A 10,736-nucleotide genomic window follows, 5' to 3' on the forward strand; every position below is an offset into this window, starting at 1 on the left:
ACAAACATATTTCACATGAAAACTTACAGTTACTTGACCCTTGGGGATCTCGGACACCACTTCAACACTTTGGCCGGGGGCTCGGCGGAGCTGATGTTGTGCTTTATCCTAATGAGAAAGATTTCATAATAAGGATTTGGAGAAGGGGCAGAGGGATAGCTGAGTAGGGAGAGGCTGGTGCTGCTACTAGGGGGTCATACCATGGGGGAGTAATAAAGCCCACCATAATCCCCCCCCCCCCAGTAGTAATAATTCTCCTTATAATGTGACAGTGCAAAAATACCCCCCTTGTAATGCCCCCAGTTGAGCTAATGTCCCCATAGTGCCCCCATAATGTCCCAGTATAAAATACCCCTATATAGTGCCCCCAGTAAATGCCTCCATAGTGCTCCTCTCCCCCCTTCCTGCTAGTGCCCCCCATAATGTACCAGTATAAAATGGCCCATATATAGTGCCCCAGTAGATGCCCCTCAGTGTCCGGCCTCTAATAGGCTGCCGGCCTAGTGTCCCCCATAATGCCCCCCCATCATGTGCCAGTATCAAGTGCCTCTCTCCCCCCCCCCCCCCACATGTCCCAGTATCAAGTGCCTCTCTCCTCCCCCCCCCCCCACATGTCCCAGTATCATAGTGCCACCCCCCCCCCACAAAAAAAGTGCCAGTATCAAGTGCCTCTCCCCCCCCCCATGTGCCAGTATCAGGTGCCAACCCCCCCTCCCCCCCAGGTGCCAGTATCAGGTGCCAACCCCTCTCCCCCCCATGTGCCAGTATCAGATGCCTCTCTCCCCCCCCCCATGTGCCAGTATCAGGTGCCAACCCCCCCCTGACCCCCCAGGTGCCAGTATCAGGTGCCTCCCCCCATGTGCCAGCATCAGGTGCATCCCCCCCATGTGCCAGTATCAGGTGCCAACCCCCCTCCCCCCCCCCCCCCAGGTGCCAGTATCAGGTGCCAACCCCTCTCCCCCCCAGGTGCCAGTATCAGGTGCCTCTCTCTCCCCCCCCCATGTGCCAGTATCAGGTGCCAACCCCTCTCTCCCCCCCCCCAATGTGCCAGTATCAGGTGCCAACCCCCCCTCCCCCCCAGGTGCCAGTATCAGGTGCCTCCCCCCATGTGCCAGTATCAAGTGCCCCCCGCTCCCCCCATGGCAGTAACAGTCCGGTATTAAAAAAAAATATATAAACACTTCTGCAGCCTCTTTCTGTGTCCCGCCCTGTATGTCCATATATGGAGTCAGTGCTTATATTTCAGAAAAGGTTTCTGCTGGGATTCGAACCCACGACCTTCTGTATCAGAGGCAAAGCATCTAACCACTAGACCATAGGAGACACCTTGCTGCTGACTGAAAAAATTTGAGACTTCTACTGTTATAGCTGGCTAAGTGTACATCTATACACATAACAGCTGCTCATATATAGAGATATAGCAGAGCGGAGTGTGCTGGGATAGCTGTCATATAGAGATATAGCAGTGCTGGGTGTGTTGGGGCAGCTGTCATGTGTATAGCTGTACACTTAGCCAGCTATAACAGTAGAAGTCTCATTTTTTTTCAGTCAGTTGTAATGCAGCCTTTATGGTTGTGAGGGTTAATGCTTTGCCTCTGATACACTTAGACCTTTGGAGGTTGTGGGTTCGAATCCCAGACACATCAGAAGACTTTAGGAGACAAGAAAGATTAGATTATATTAGCGAGGGGGCCTGGTCAGCTGCTGTGAAGGGGTCCTGAACAGTTAATACATCGATAGAACTTGAAAATAAACTGTCACACACGCTGCCGACGCCGGGCCCCCTTGGCAGCCCGGGGCCCGAAGCAGCTGCTTCCCCGTTAGTAACGCCACTGGTGGGGGCTCCAGTGTTCAGACCCCCACGGATCACTAGAAAAGTGGACACACATCCTTTAACAGGCGAGCATTTCTATTTTAGTTTGACACATATTTTGAGCCAGATTTTTTTTAATTAATTTTTTTACACCCAAAGAAAACCTTTAAAGATAGGGAATGTGAAAAGGTACAACAGCTATGACACGACAGGTGATAAGTGTCTGATTGATGGGGGTCTGACTGCTGGGACCCCCATGATCAAGGGAACATGGTCTTAAGACTCTTGTGTACATAGACTGGCGGTAATGTAATTGAATGTCTCAGGACCCGTTTTTTCATGATCAGTGGGTGTTCCAGCAGACAGACCCCCAGCAATCTGATATTTATCATCTATCCTGTAGATAGGCAATAGGTCATTATGGTAGGTCAACCATTTTAAATATACTGTAGATTATGTGCAATCTGAGGAGGTTACGATTAAGCATTTATGCTTAAAGGGGTTTAAAGGGTTTCTGTCACCCCACAAAACTCATTATTTTTTTTTTGGATAGTTAGATTCCTTATAGGGCGATATAGGAGAATATAATAGTCTTACTTACTTTCATGCGGCCGATTCTTTATAAAACAAAGTTTTATAATATGTAAATGAGGGCTCTACCAGCAAGTAGGGCGTCTACTTGCTGGTAGCCGCAGCAGCAATCCGCCCCCTCGCCGTGTTGATTGACAGGGCCAGCCGGGATCTCCTCCTCCGGCCGGCCCTGTCAGTAATTCAAAAATCGCGCGCCTCTGGTCATTCGGCGCAGGCGCTCTGAGATGAGGAGGCTCGTCTCCTCAGCACTCCCTCAGTGCGCCTGCGCCGATGATGTCTTCTCTTTCGGTGATGTCATCGGCGCAGGCGCACTGAGGAGACGAGCCTCCTCATCTCAGAGCGCCTGCGCCGAATGACCAGAGGCGCGCGATTTTTGAATTACTGACAGGGCCGGCCGGAGGAGGAGATCCCGGCTGGCCCTGTCAATCAACACGGCGAGGGGGCGGATTGCTGCTGCAGCTACCAGCAAGTAGCCGCCCTACTTGCTGGTAGAGCCCTCATTTACATATTATAAAACTTCGTTTTATAAAGAATCGGCCGCATGAAAGTAAGTAAGACTATTATATTCTCCTATATCGCCCTATAAGGAATCTAACTATCCAAAAAAAAAAAAAAGAGTTTTGTGGGGTGACAGAAACCCTTTCAGGGTTTGTCTCACCTCCAGTAAATGGTATTTATCATGCAGTTAATACAAGGCACTTACTAATGTATTGTGATTGTCCATATTGCCTCCTTTCCATCACATTATACACAGCACGTATCTGTCGTTATTACCACCATGTAATCCAGCAGTGGTGGCCGTGCTTACACACTATAGGGAAAGGCTGGAAGTGCGCATAGGCCAACATTACCTATAGTGTGCAAGCATGGCCACTGCTGCTGGATTACACGGTGGTAATAACCACGGATGCGTGCTGTGTATAATGTGATGGAAAGGAGGTAATATGGACAATCATAATATATTGTAGTATTAACTTCCTCTACATGATAAATGCCAATTGCTGAAGTGAGACAACCCCTTTAACCCTTTTAAGTGAGCTACACTTAATAGGGTTAGACATAAATGTCTTGGTGTGTGCATTGCGTGTTTCCTATGTGTGATCGGTGTGTGCTGTATATGTTCTATGTATCAGTGGTGTATGTGCGGTATGTGGCATATGCATCAGTGGCATGTGAGCCGTGTATAAGTGTCTTGTGTCCAATGAGTGATTGGTATGCGCTGCATGTGTCTTGTTTCTGACTGACTTAAAGGGCTTCTGTCAGCCCACTAAACCGTTTAGTTTTTTTTTTTGTTTATTAATAACCCCTACACTGCGATCTCTGCATACATAAGTAAAATAATAATTTTCGTTCAGTAGAATTTGATAAAACGCTATTTTTATAATATGTAAATTACCTTGCTACCAGCAAGTAGGGCGGCTACTTGCTGGTAGCAGCCGCATCCTCCGATCCTAATGACGCCCCCTCCGCATTGTGATTGACAGGGCCAGGGAACGGGATCTTTCTCCGCTGGCCCTGCCTGTTTTCATTCAATATCTGGCGCCTGCGCCGCGGCCGTACCTATCTTCAATCTGCGTAGGCGCACTGAGAGGCGGCCACTCACTCGGCCGCTCCATCCTCAATGCGCCTGCGCCGATGACGTCACATCTACACCCGGCGCAGGCGCATTGAGGAGCGAGCGGCCGAGTGAGTGGCCGCCTCTCAGAGCGCCTGCGCAGATTAAAGATAGGTACGGCCGCGGCGCAGGCGCCAGATATTGAATGAAAACAGGCAGGGCCAGCAGAGGACGATTCCGTTCCCTGGCCCTGTCAATCACAATGCGGAGGGGGCGTCATTAGGATCGGAGGATGCGGCTGCTACCAGCAAGTAGCCGCACTACTTGCTGGTAGCAAGGTAATTTACATATTATAAAAATAGCGTTTTATCAAATTCTACTGAACGAAAATTATTATTTTACTTATGTATGCAGAGATCGCAGTGTAGGGATTATTAATAAAAAAAAACGGTTTAGTGGGCTGACAGAAGCCCTTTAAGTGCAGGATATCCATATATGTGTAAATTCTGCCACATGTATGTTTCTGCATTTTGCTGTGAACGTCTGCCATCATACTTTATCTTTAATATTTCTGTCCTCACTGTAAGTGCTCATGAACACGACCGTTAGATGTTTTGCAGTACGCAAATTGCGGATCCGCAAAACATGGATACCGGGTGTGTGCATTCCACATTATGCGGAACAGAATAGCCGGCCTCTAATTGAACAGTCCTATCCTTGTCTGTAATGCCGACAATATTAGGACATGTTCTATCATTTTGCAGAACGGCCATGCAGACACGGAATGCACACAGAGTAATTTTATTTTTTTTGCGGCCCTATTTAAGTGAGGGGGACATGGAAAAGAAAATATGTTTGTGTGCAGGAGCCCTAAGGTGGACACCCAGAATCAGTTACACTGGTGGGCCCTAAGTACCCCAGTCCGACACTGGTGGTTGATCCGTGGGTCCATTTTTATCATCCGTGTGTCCTCTATAATTCAATGACGTTGCTCAGCTGAAAATTTAATTCCAAAGAATCCATCTGTCTTTAGTGAAAAACAGACATCCATAGACTTTAATCGCGTGATTGGTCCGAATCACAGACCAAAGTAGTGCAAGTCTCTTACCCACAGTCAGTAAAAAAAAAAATACAGAAATTTGAACAGACACCTTTAAATCAATGGGTACGTGTGCTGGCTGTGTAAAATGCGGACAGCACACGTCAGTGGAAAACTGAAATGTGGCCTGCTGGAGGTAGTTTTGCAGGGCTCTGGAACTGCTCCTCCTGTTCCTCCTTGCACAAAGGCAGAGGTAGCGGTCCTGCTGCTGGGTTGTTGCCCTCCTACGGCCTCCTCCACGTCTCCTGATGTACTGGCCTGTCTCCTGGTAGCGCCTCCATGCTCTGGACACTACGCTGACAGACACAGCAAACCTTCTTGCCTTCTTGCCACAGCTCGCATTGATGTGCCATCCTGGATGAGCTGCACTATCTGAGCAACTTCTGTGGGTTGTAGACACTGCCTCATGCTACCTCTAGGGGCTCATGCCCACGAACGTAGGGGCTCCGTTCCCGTGCTGTGGACTGCAAATTGCGGTCCGCAATGCACGGGCACCAACCATGGGGCATCTGCAGCGGATCGCAGACCCATTCACTTGAACGGGGTCCGCGATCCGCACCGCAAAAGGTTCCCACTTGAGGAGGTAACCTTGTCGTGGTGAGTGGGCTTATGCTTTTTGATCAAAATGTGTACTAATGCCTCATGTAAGCATGCAACAGCAGTGTATATTGGTCATACATTTAGTTTGATCTTTACTGGTATTTGTCTAGTCCCGCGTGTTTCTGCTGTGGTCTAATGTTGGCCATGTTGAAAAAAACAAGAGTATAATTATTTGGAAGAACACACTGAGCTTCTGTACTTTGTGTGATGGCTCAGACTTCCCCTTCCCCCAGGAATGTATTGAAGAGAGTGCTGTCAAGCTAGGGCTCTGTGTATGTTGAGGGGGGAGGGGGGGGGGAGCCAAAGCAATGTTACTTATTTAGATACTACTGCTACAGAACAACGTACATGAATACATACATTAGGGGGAAAATGTAAAACATCCAAGTAACTGTCTGCCACAATGGCTGCAGGACCACAATGCACACACTTCATAACCATGTGCTTTGAAAACTTGGTTGTAGTCCATATCCACCATCTAGTGCTAGGGGATGGCACTATGGTGCCTTTTAGTAGCACCTTTTAAAATACATGTTCATTTTTGTACTTTTCTATGAATTTAACTTTCAAAATGTGATCTTAAGGATTTAACCTTTTATATTATGATCTTAAGAAGTATTCAAAAAAATTTCGAGCCAGCCAGGAGTCGAACCTAGAATCTTCTGATCCGTAGTCAGACGCGTTATCCATTGCGCCACTGGCCCTACTGTGAGACCCCCAAAAGGGATGTTATGCCTTCATTAACTAGCCCACCTTACTATTTCTAGCTAGATTTCAGATCCAGCCATTTATAACTAACTCCCAGCGGGTCAATGGGGGTCTCTGTGTACCACTAAAAACAAGCATTCATGTATAGATTAATGTCAGACTAAACACCTAATGGGGCTGAGATGCGCCCAGGCCACGTGACCTATAGTCATGACGTCCCTGGCCTGCAGGAAGCTGTGAGAAGGCAGCGGTGCTACTGTGAGAAGTGCTGCCTTCTCAAACAGCTGATCAGCAGGGGCCCAACACCCGGGATCAGATGCTGATGACCTATCCAAAGGATAGATCATAAGTGAGAAAAAGGCAGACAACCCCTTTAAGTTACATCAAAACTGGTGTAAAGAAGAAATGGCTTAGCTGCCCATAACAGCTCTGAAAAATGAAAGGTGGAATCTGATTGTCAGTTTTTCTTTGCACCAGTTTTGATAAATCTCCCCCACTATATCTTCACACAATTTTATTCCATTTAATAGAGAATGGTGTAAAAAAAAATCTAAATCACTTCATTTAAAAAATATGCCTGCATCCACAGGCACATGCTTCATGAGCTACGAGCTACTGACGTCAAATGTAGGAAGTGGTCATAATAACGTCACTCGACTCTGTATATTAATTGTTGGGTTATTTTTGCAGTATCGATCAACTCCTTGGTTACCACCAATACACCTTTTCACAGTGTTCACTAAGATGCCTTAGGCTGGGCTAACGGCACGGACCGGCAGGAGCGCCTATCCGGGCCGTTTAACCCCTTTACATGCCGCGGGCAATAGCACCTACAGCATGTAAGCTGTTACAGAGGGAGCGGGGTGCAGATGTAAGTGCAGGCTGGTCAGGGCCTAGTGAAGGCCCCAGGCCTGCCTCTAGCGTGTCCCAGCAGACCATGCCTCTCTGTCGCAGCTCCTAGTGGTGAATGTCAGTATAGCACTGACATTAAAATACATTGCACCATAGGAAAAGTGCAAAGTATTTCGAAAGCAAGTTAAATAGTAAAAAAATACACATTTTTTCCATTTAAAAAACATCCAGAATTGCTGTTTTTTGGTTATTCGTCACTTTTGTAGCCAATTTCCATCCTATTTATATTAGTGTACTTTATTTTTGCGCCAGATTTTGTCGTAAAAACAGTCTAATTTCTACGCCACCCCAGGGCTGGCTTTTTTCTCCTGTCTCTGTTTTGAGTGGCGAGTTGCACCATAATTTACCTACTTTCATGGACATGCACATGCAAAAAGTCATGTTACAAAAAGAACTCTATTTCTACCTGTGTATTGTACCGGTGTATACTGACCAAATGAACTGTGTAATGGCTCTCCAGCAGACAGGGCTCTTTATGAGGTCATCTCCCCTGGCTTCTGAGGAGCTTCATTGTGACACGCTCAGTGTTCTGTCTATGTAAATACCCACTTGTCCTCATCCACAACTGTCTTTTTCAGCTTACAAGGGAGAAAAAAAGAGGGTGATAAAACAGTAATGATGCATCCTCAGGAGTTGTTGACCTCTTCCATATTATCCAATGTGCCTAGATGTGCATGTAGTAAAAAAAGTATGTCAGCCCTGGAATGGAGTAGAAATTAGATTGTTTTTGCGACAAATTCAGGAGCAAAAAAAGGCACACCTACAAAAAAATAGGTCAGAAAAAATCACAAAAGTTAGAGAACTTCTCAAAAGGCAAAAAAAAAACAAAATAGGCGAACGAGACGCAAAAGCCTCTGAAACAGGCACAATTTAGTAAATGAGTCCAAAAAAATAAGACAGTCTAAAACAGCATTTTTTTGACTAAAAACAGGCTCAGACACTATAGTACAGTGCATCCATTGACATCTCCTCTGATTTAGACGTTCTCCTTTCTCTCTTCCTGCCTGTAGCCTGAGTTTCCGCGTCCCCTTGCAGGCAATCTTGATGACATCACTGTGACCTTCTGCACCATGTCAGAGGTGGCGCAATGACATGACCACGTCATCACACCGCCTGTGACCTGGCGCAGGAAGTCATGACAATGTCATTGTGACCTCCTGCGCCGTTCTACCGCATCATAGCGGCCTGAGACCTTTGAGTCTGAACAGCGGAGACAGGAGCCAGAGGCTCCCCTGCCCCGCTATAAACTGCCTCCTCCCTCATAGGCAGGTCAGCAAACTGACAGAGCTTTTGTAATAAAGATGATTAGACTTTAGGCTGAAAAATTCCTAGGTATTTCACAAAAGGCGAACAACATTTTGTAAATTTGTCGCAAAAATGGCTTGAAACTGAGACTCCAAAAAAGGCCCAAATAGATGATACATTAGCCCCTAAAATTGATGGTGTAGCCTAAGGACAATGTGAAGGCTGAAGTGTTACATTGAAGTGTGCTGTTTCTTGCTCCAGTTTGGGTACTGCAGTCTTTTATGTGTACCACATTGTATTTGACTTTTTAAAGCACTGATGATTGGATGTGCTATATGATGTGTGGTCTTTTATTTTATTTTTTTCCTTAATGAAATTTTTGAAATTCCATAAAAATTTAGAGGTTTTAAAATATTTTTGAGCTAGCCAGGAGTCGAACCTAGAATCTTCTGATCCGTAGTCAGACGCGTTATCCATTGCGCCACTAGCCCTACTGGTGGGGTTGCTTGAACACCGAAATAGTGTCACTGTGTGAGTACATAACCTCAGAAGAAAATGTTCCAGGGAAGGGGGGTTCCTTGGAGTTTGGCTTTTTTTTTTTTTTTGGGTCGGGGTCAGTTAGTAGGCATTTGCAAAAAATTTGTTAAAAAGTTCCACCATTTGGTGGTTTGCTCCATGCCTAGCAGTTTGCATTAACTAAGGGGGATGGCACTTAGAAAATAAAAAAAATAGACATATTTTGTATCGCTGCATCCATAATGATCTGCTCTATAAAAAATAGTATATGATCTACCCTGTCAAATGAACGTCATTAAAAAAAAAAAAAAAAAAAACCCGGCAAAATAGCCATTTTTTGGTCACTTTGCCTTACAAAAAGTGTAGTAGCAAGCGATCAAAAAGTACAATGGTACCACTAAAAACGTCACCTCATCCCACAAAAAATGAGCCCACAGACAAGACGATCAGCATAAAAAAAGTAACATAAATTAAAGATTAGACATATTAGGTATTGCTGAGTCTGTAATGATCTGTTCTATAAAAATATCTAATGGTCTACCCCTTCAGGTGAATGCTGTAAAAAAAAATAATTTAAAGACACTATGTCAAAACAAACAAAAGTCATTTTTTGCCACCTTGCCTTACAAAAAGCGTAATAGCAAGCAGTCAAAAAGCACTATGTACCCCAAAATGGTATCAATGAAAACGTCAACTTATCCAACAAAGAATGAGCTCTCAGAAAATGGTAACAAAAAAATATAGATTTTTTGTTTTCAAAAATGCTTAGTGTAAAATTAGTATCTCTGTAATTGTACTGACCAACAGAATAAAGATAATGTATTATTTTTCCTGCATAGTATTTGCCCCAATAACAAATCTGAAAAAGCAATGGCAGAGTTGCCGTCTTATCTTTATCCAGCATCTTTATTCTGCATCCCAAAAAGCTAAATAAAAATTGATCACAAAGTTGTATGTCATGTACCCCATTATAGAACCAATGATAAAGCTCCATTAAAATAAAAATAAAATGGTTGTCAGAAAATGGCTAGAATGGTCTCCAGAGGCTGATCAATAGCAACATGGAGTCTGTAAACCATTCCACAAAAATCTGCCCTCCAAAAACCATATGGCACTCCTCTTCTGATCCCTGCCATGTGCCCACACAGCAATTTACGACTACATATGGGGTGTTGCCATGTTCAGGAGAAAATGCTTAACAAAATTTGTGTTGCTTTTTCTTTTCTTACCCCTTGTGAAAATAAAGAAAATAGGAAGCTTATGCTAAATTTTATTGGAAGAAATGAAAAGTTTCATTTCCACACCCAAGTGTTTTTAAATTATATTATAATCCTGTTGGGTCAAAGTGGTCAGTACACCCATCAATAATTTCCTTGAGGTGTCTAATTTCTAAAATGGAATCACTTTTGGGGGGATTCTACTATGGGGGTACCTTAGTGTGCCTTCAAATGTAACATGGCACCCAAAAACCATTCCAGCAAAATCTGTCCTCCAAAAACCATATCGTGCTCTATTCCTTCTGAGCCCTGCTGTGTGTCCATACAGTAGTTTATGACCACACATGGGGTGTTTCTGTAAACTGCAGAATCAGGGTAATACATTTTGAGGTTTGTTTGGCTGTTAACCCTTTCTGCCTTACAGGAAAAAATGTAGTAAAATGTAAAATCTGAAAAAAGTGAAATTTTTGAAATTTCACC

At 44.8% G+C, this 10,736-nt stretch overlaps 2 non-coding genes across 2 annotated transcripts; both read right to left on the bottom strand.

Annotated features, from left to right (window-relative positions):
• Window positions 1-6,289: 6,289 nt before the first annotated feature.
• TRNAR-ACG lies at window positions 6,290-6,362 on the bottom strand. The gene has a single exon. It is a non-coding gene; the product is annotated as a tRNA-Arg (tRNA).
• A 2,579-nt stretch (window positions 6,363-8,941) lies between these two features.
• TRNAR-ACG lies at window positions 8,942-9,014 on the bottom strand. Its single transcript has one exon. It is a non-coding gene; the product is annotated as a tRNA-Arg (tRNA).
• Between the last annotated feature and the right edge of the window lie 1,722 nt (window positions 9,015-10,736).

This window comes from Bufo bufo, chromosome 1 (assembly GCF_905171765.1).
Source record: "Bufo bufo chromosome 1, aBufBuf1.1, whole genome shotgun sequence".
NCBI classification, from domain to species: Eukaryota; Metazoa; Chordata; class Amphibia; order Anura; family Bufonidae; genus Bufo; species Bufo bufo.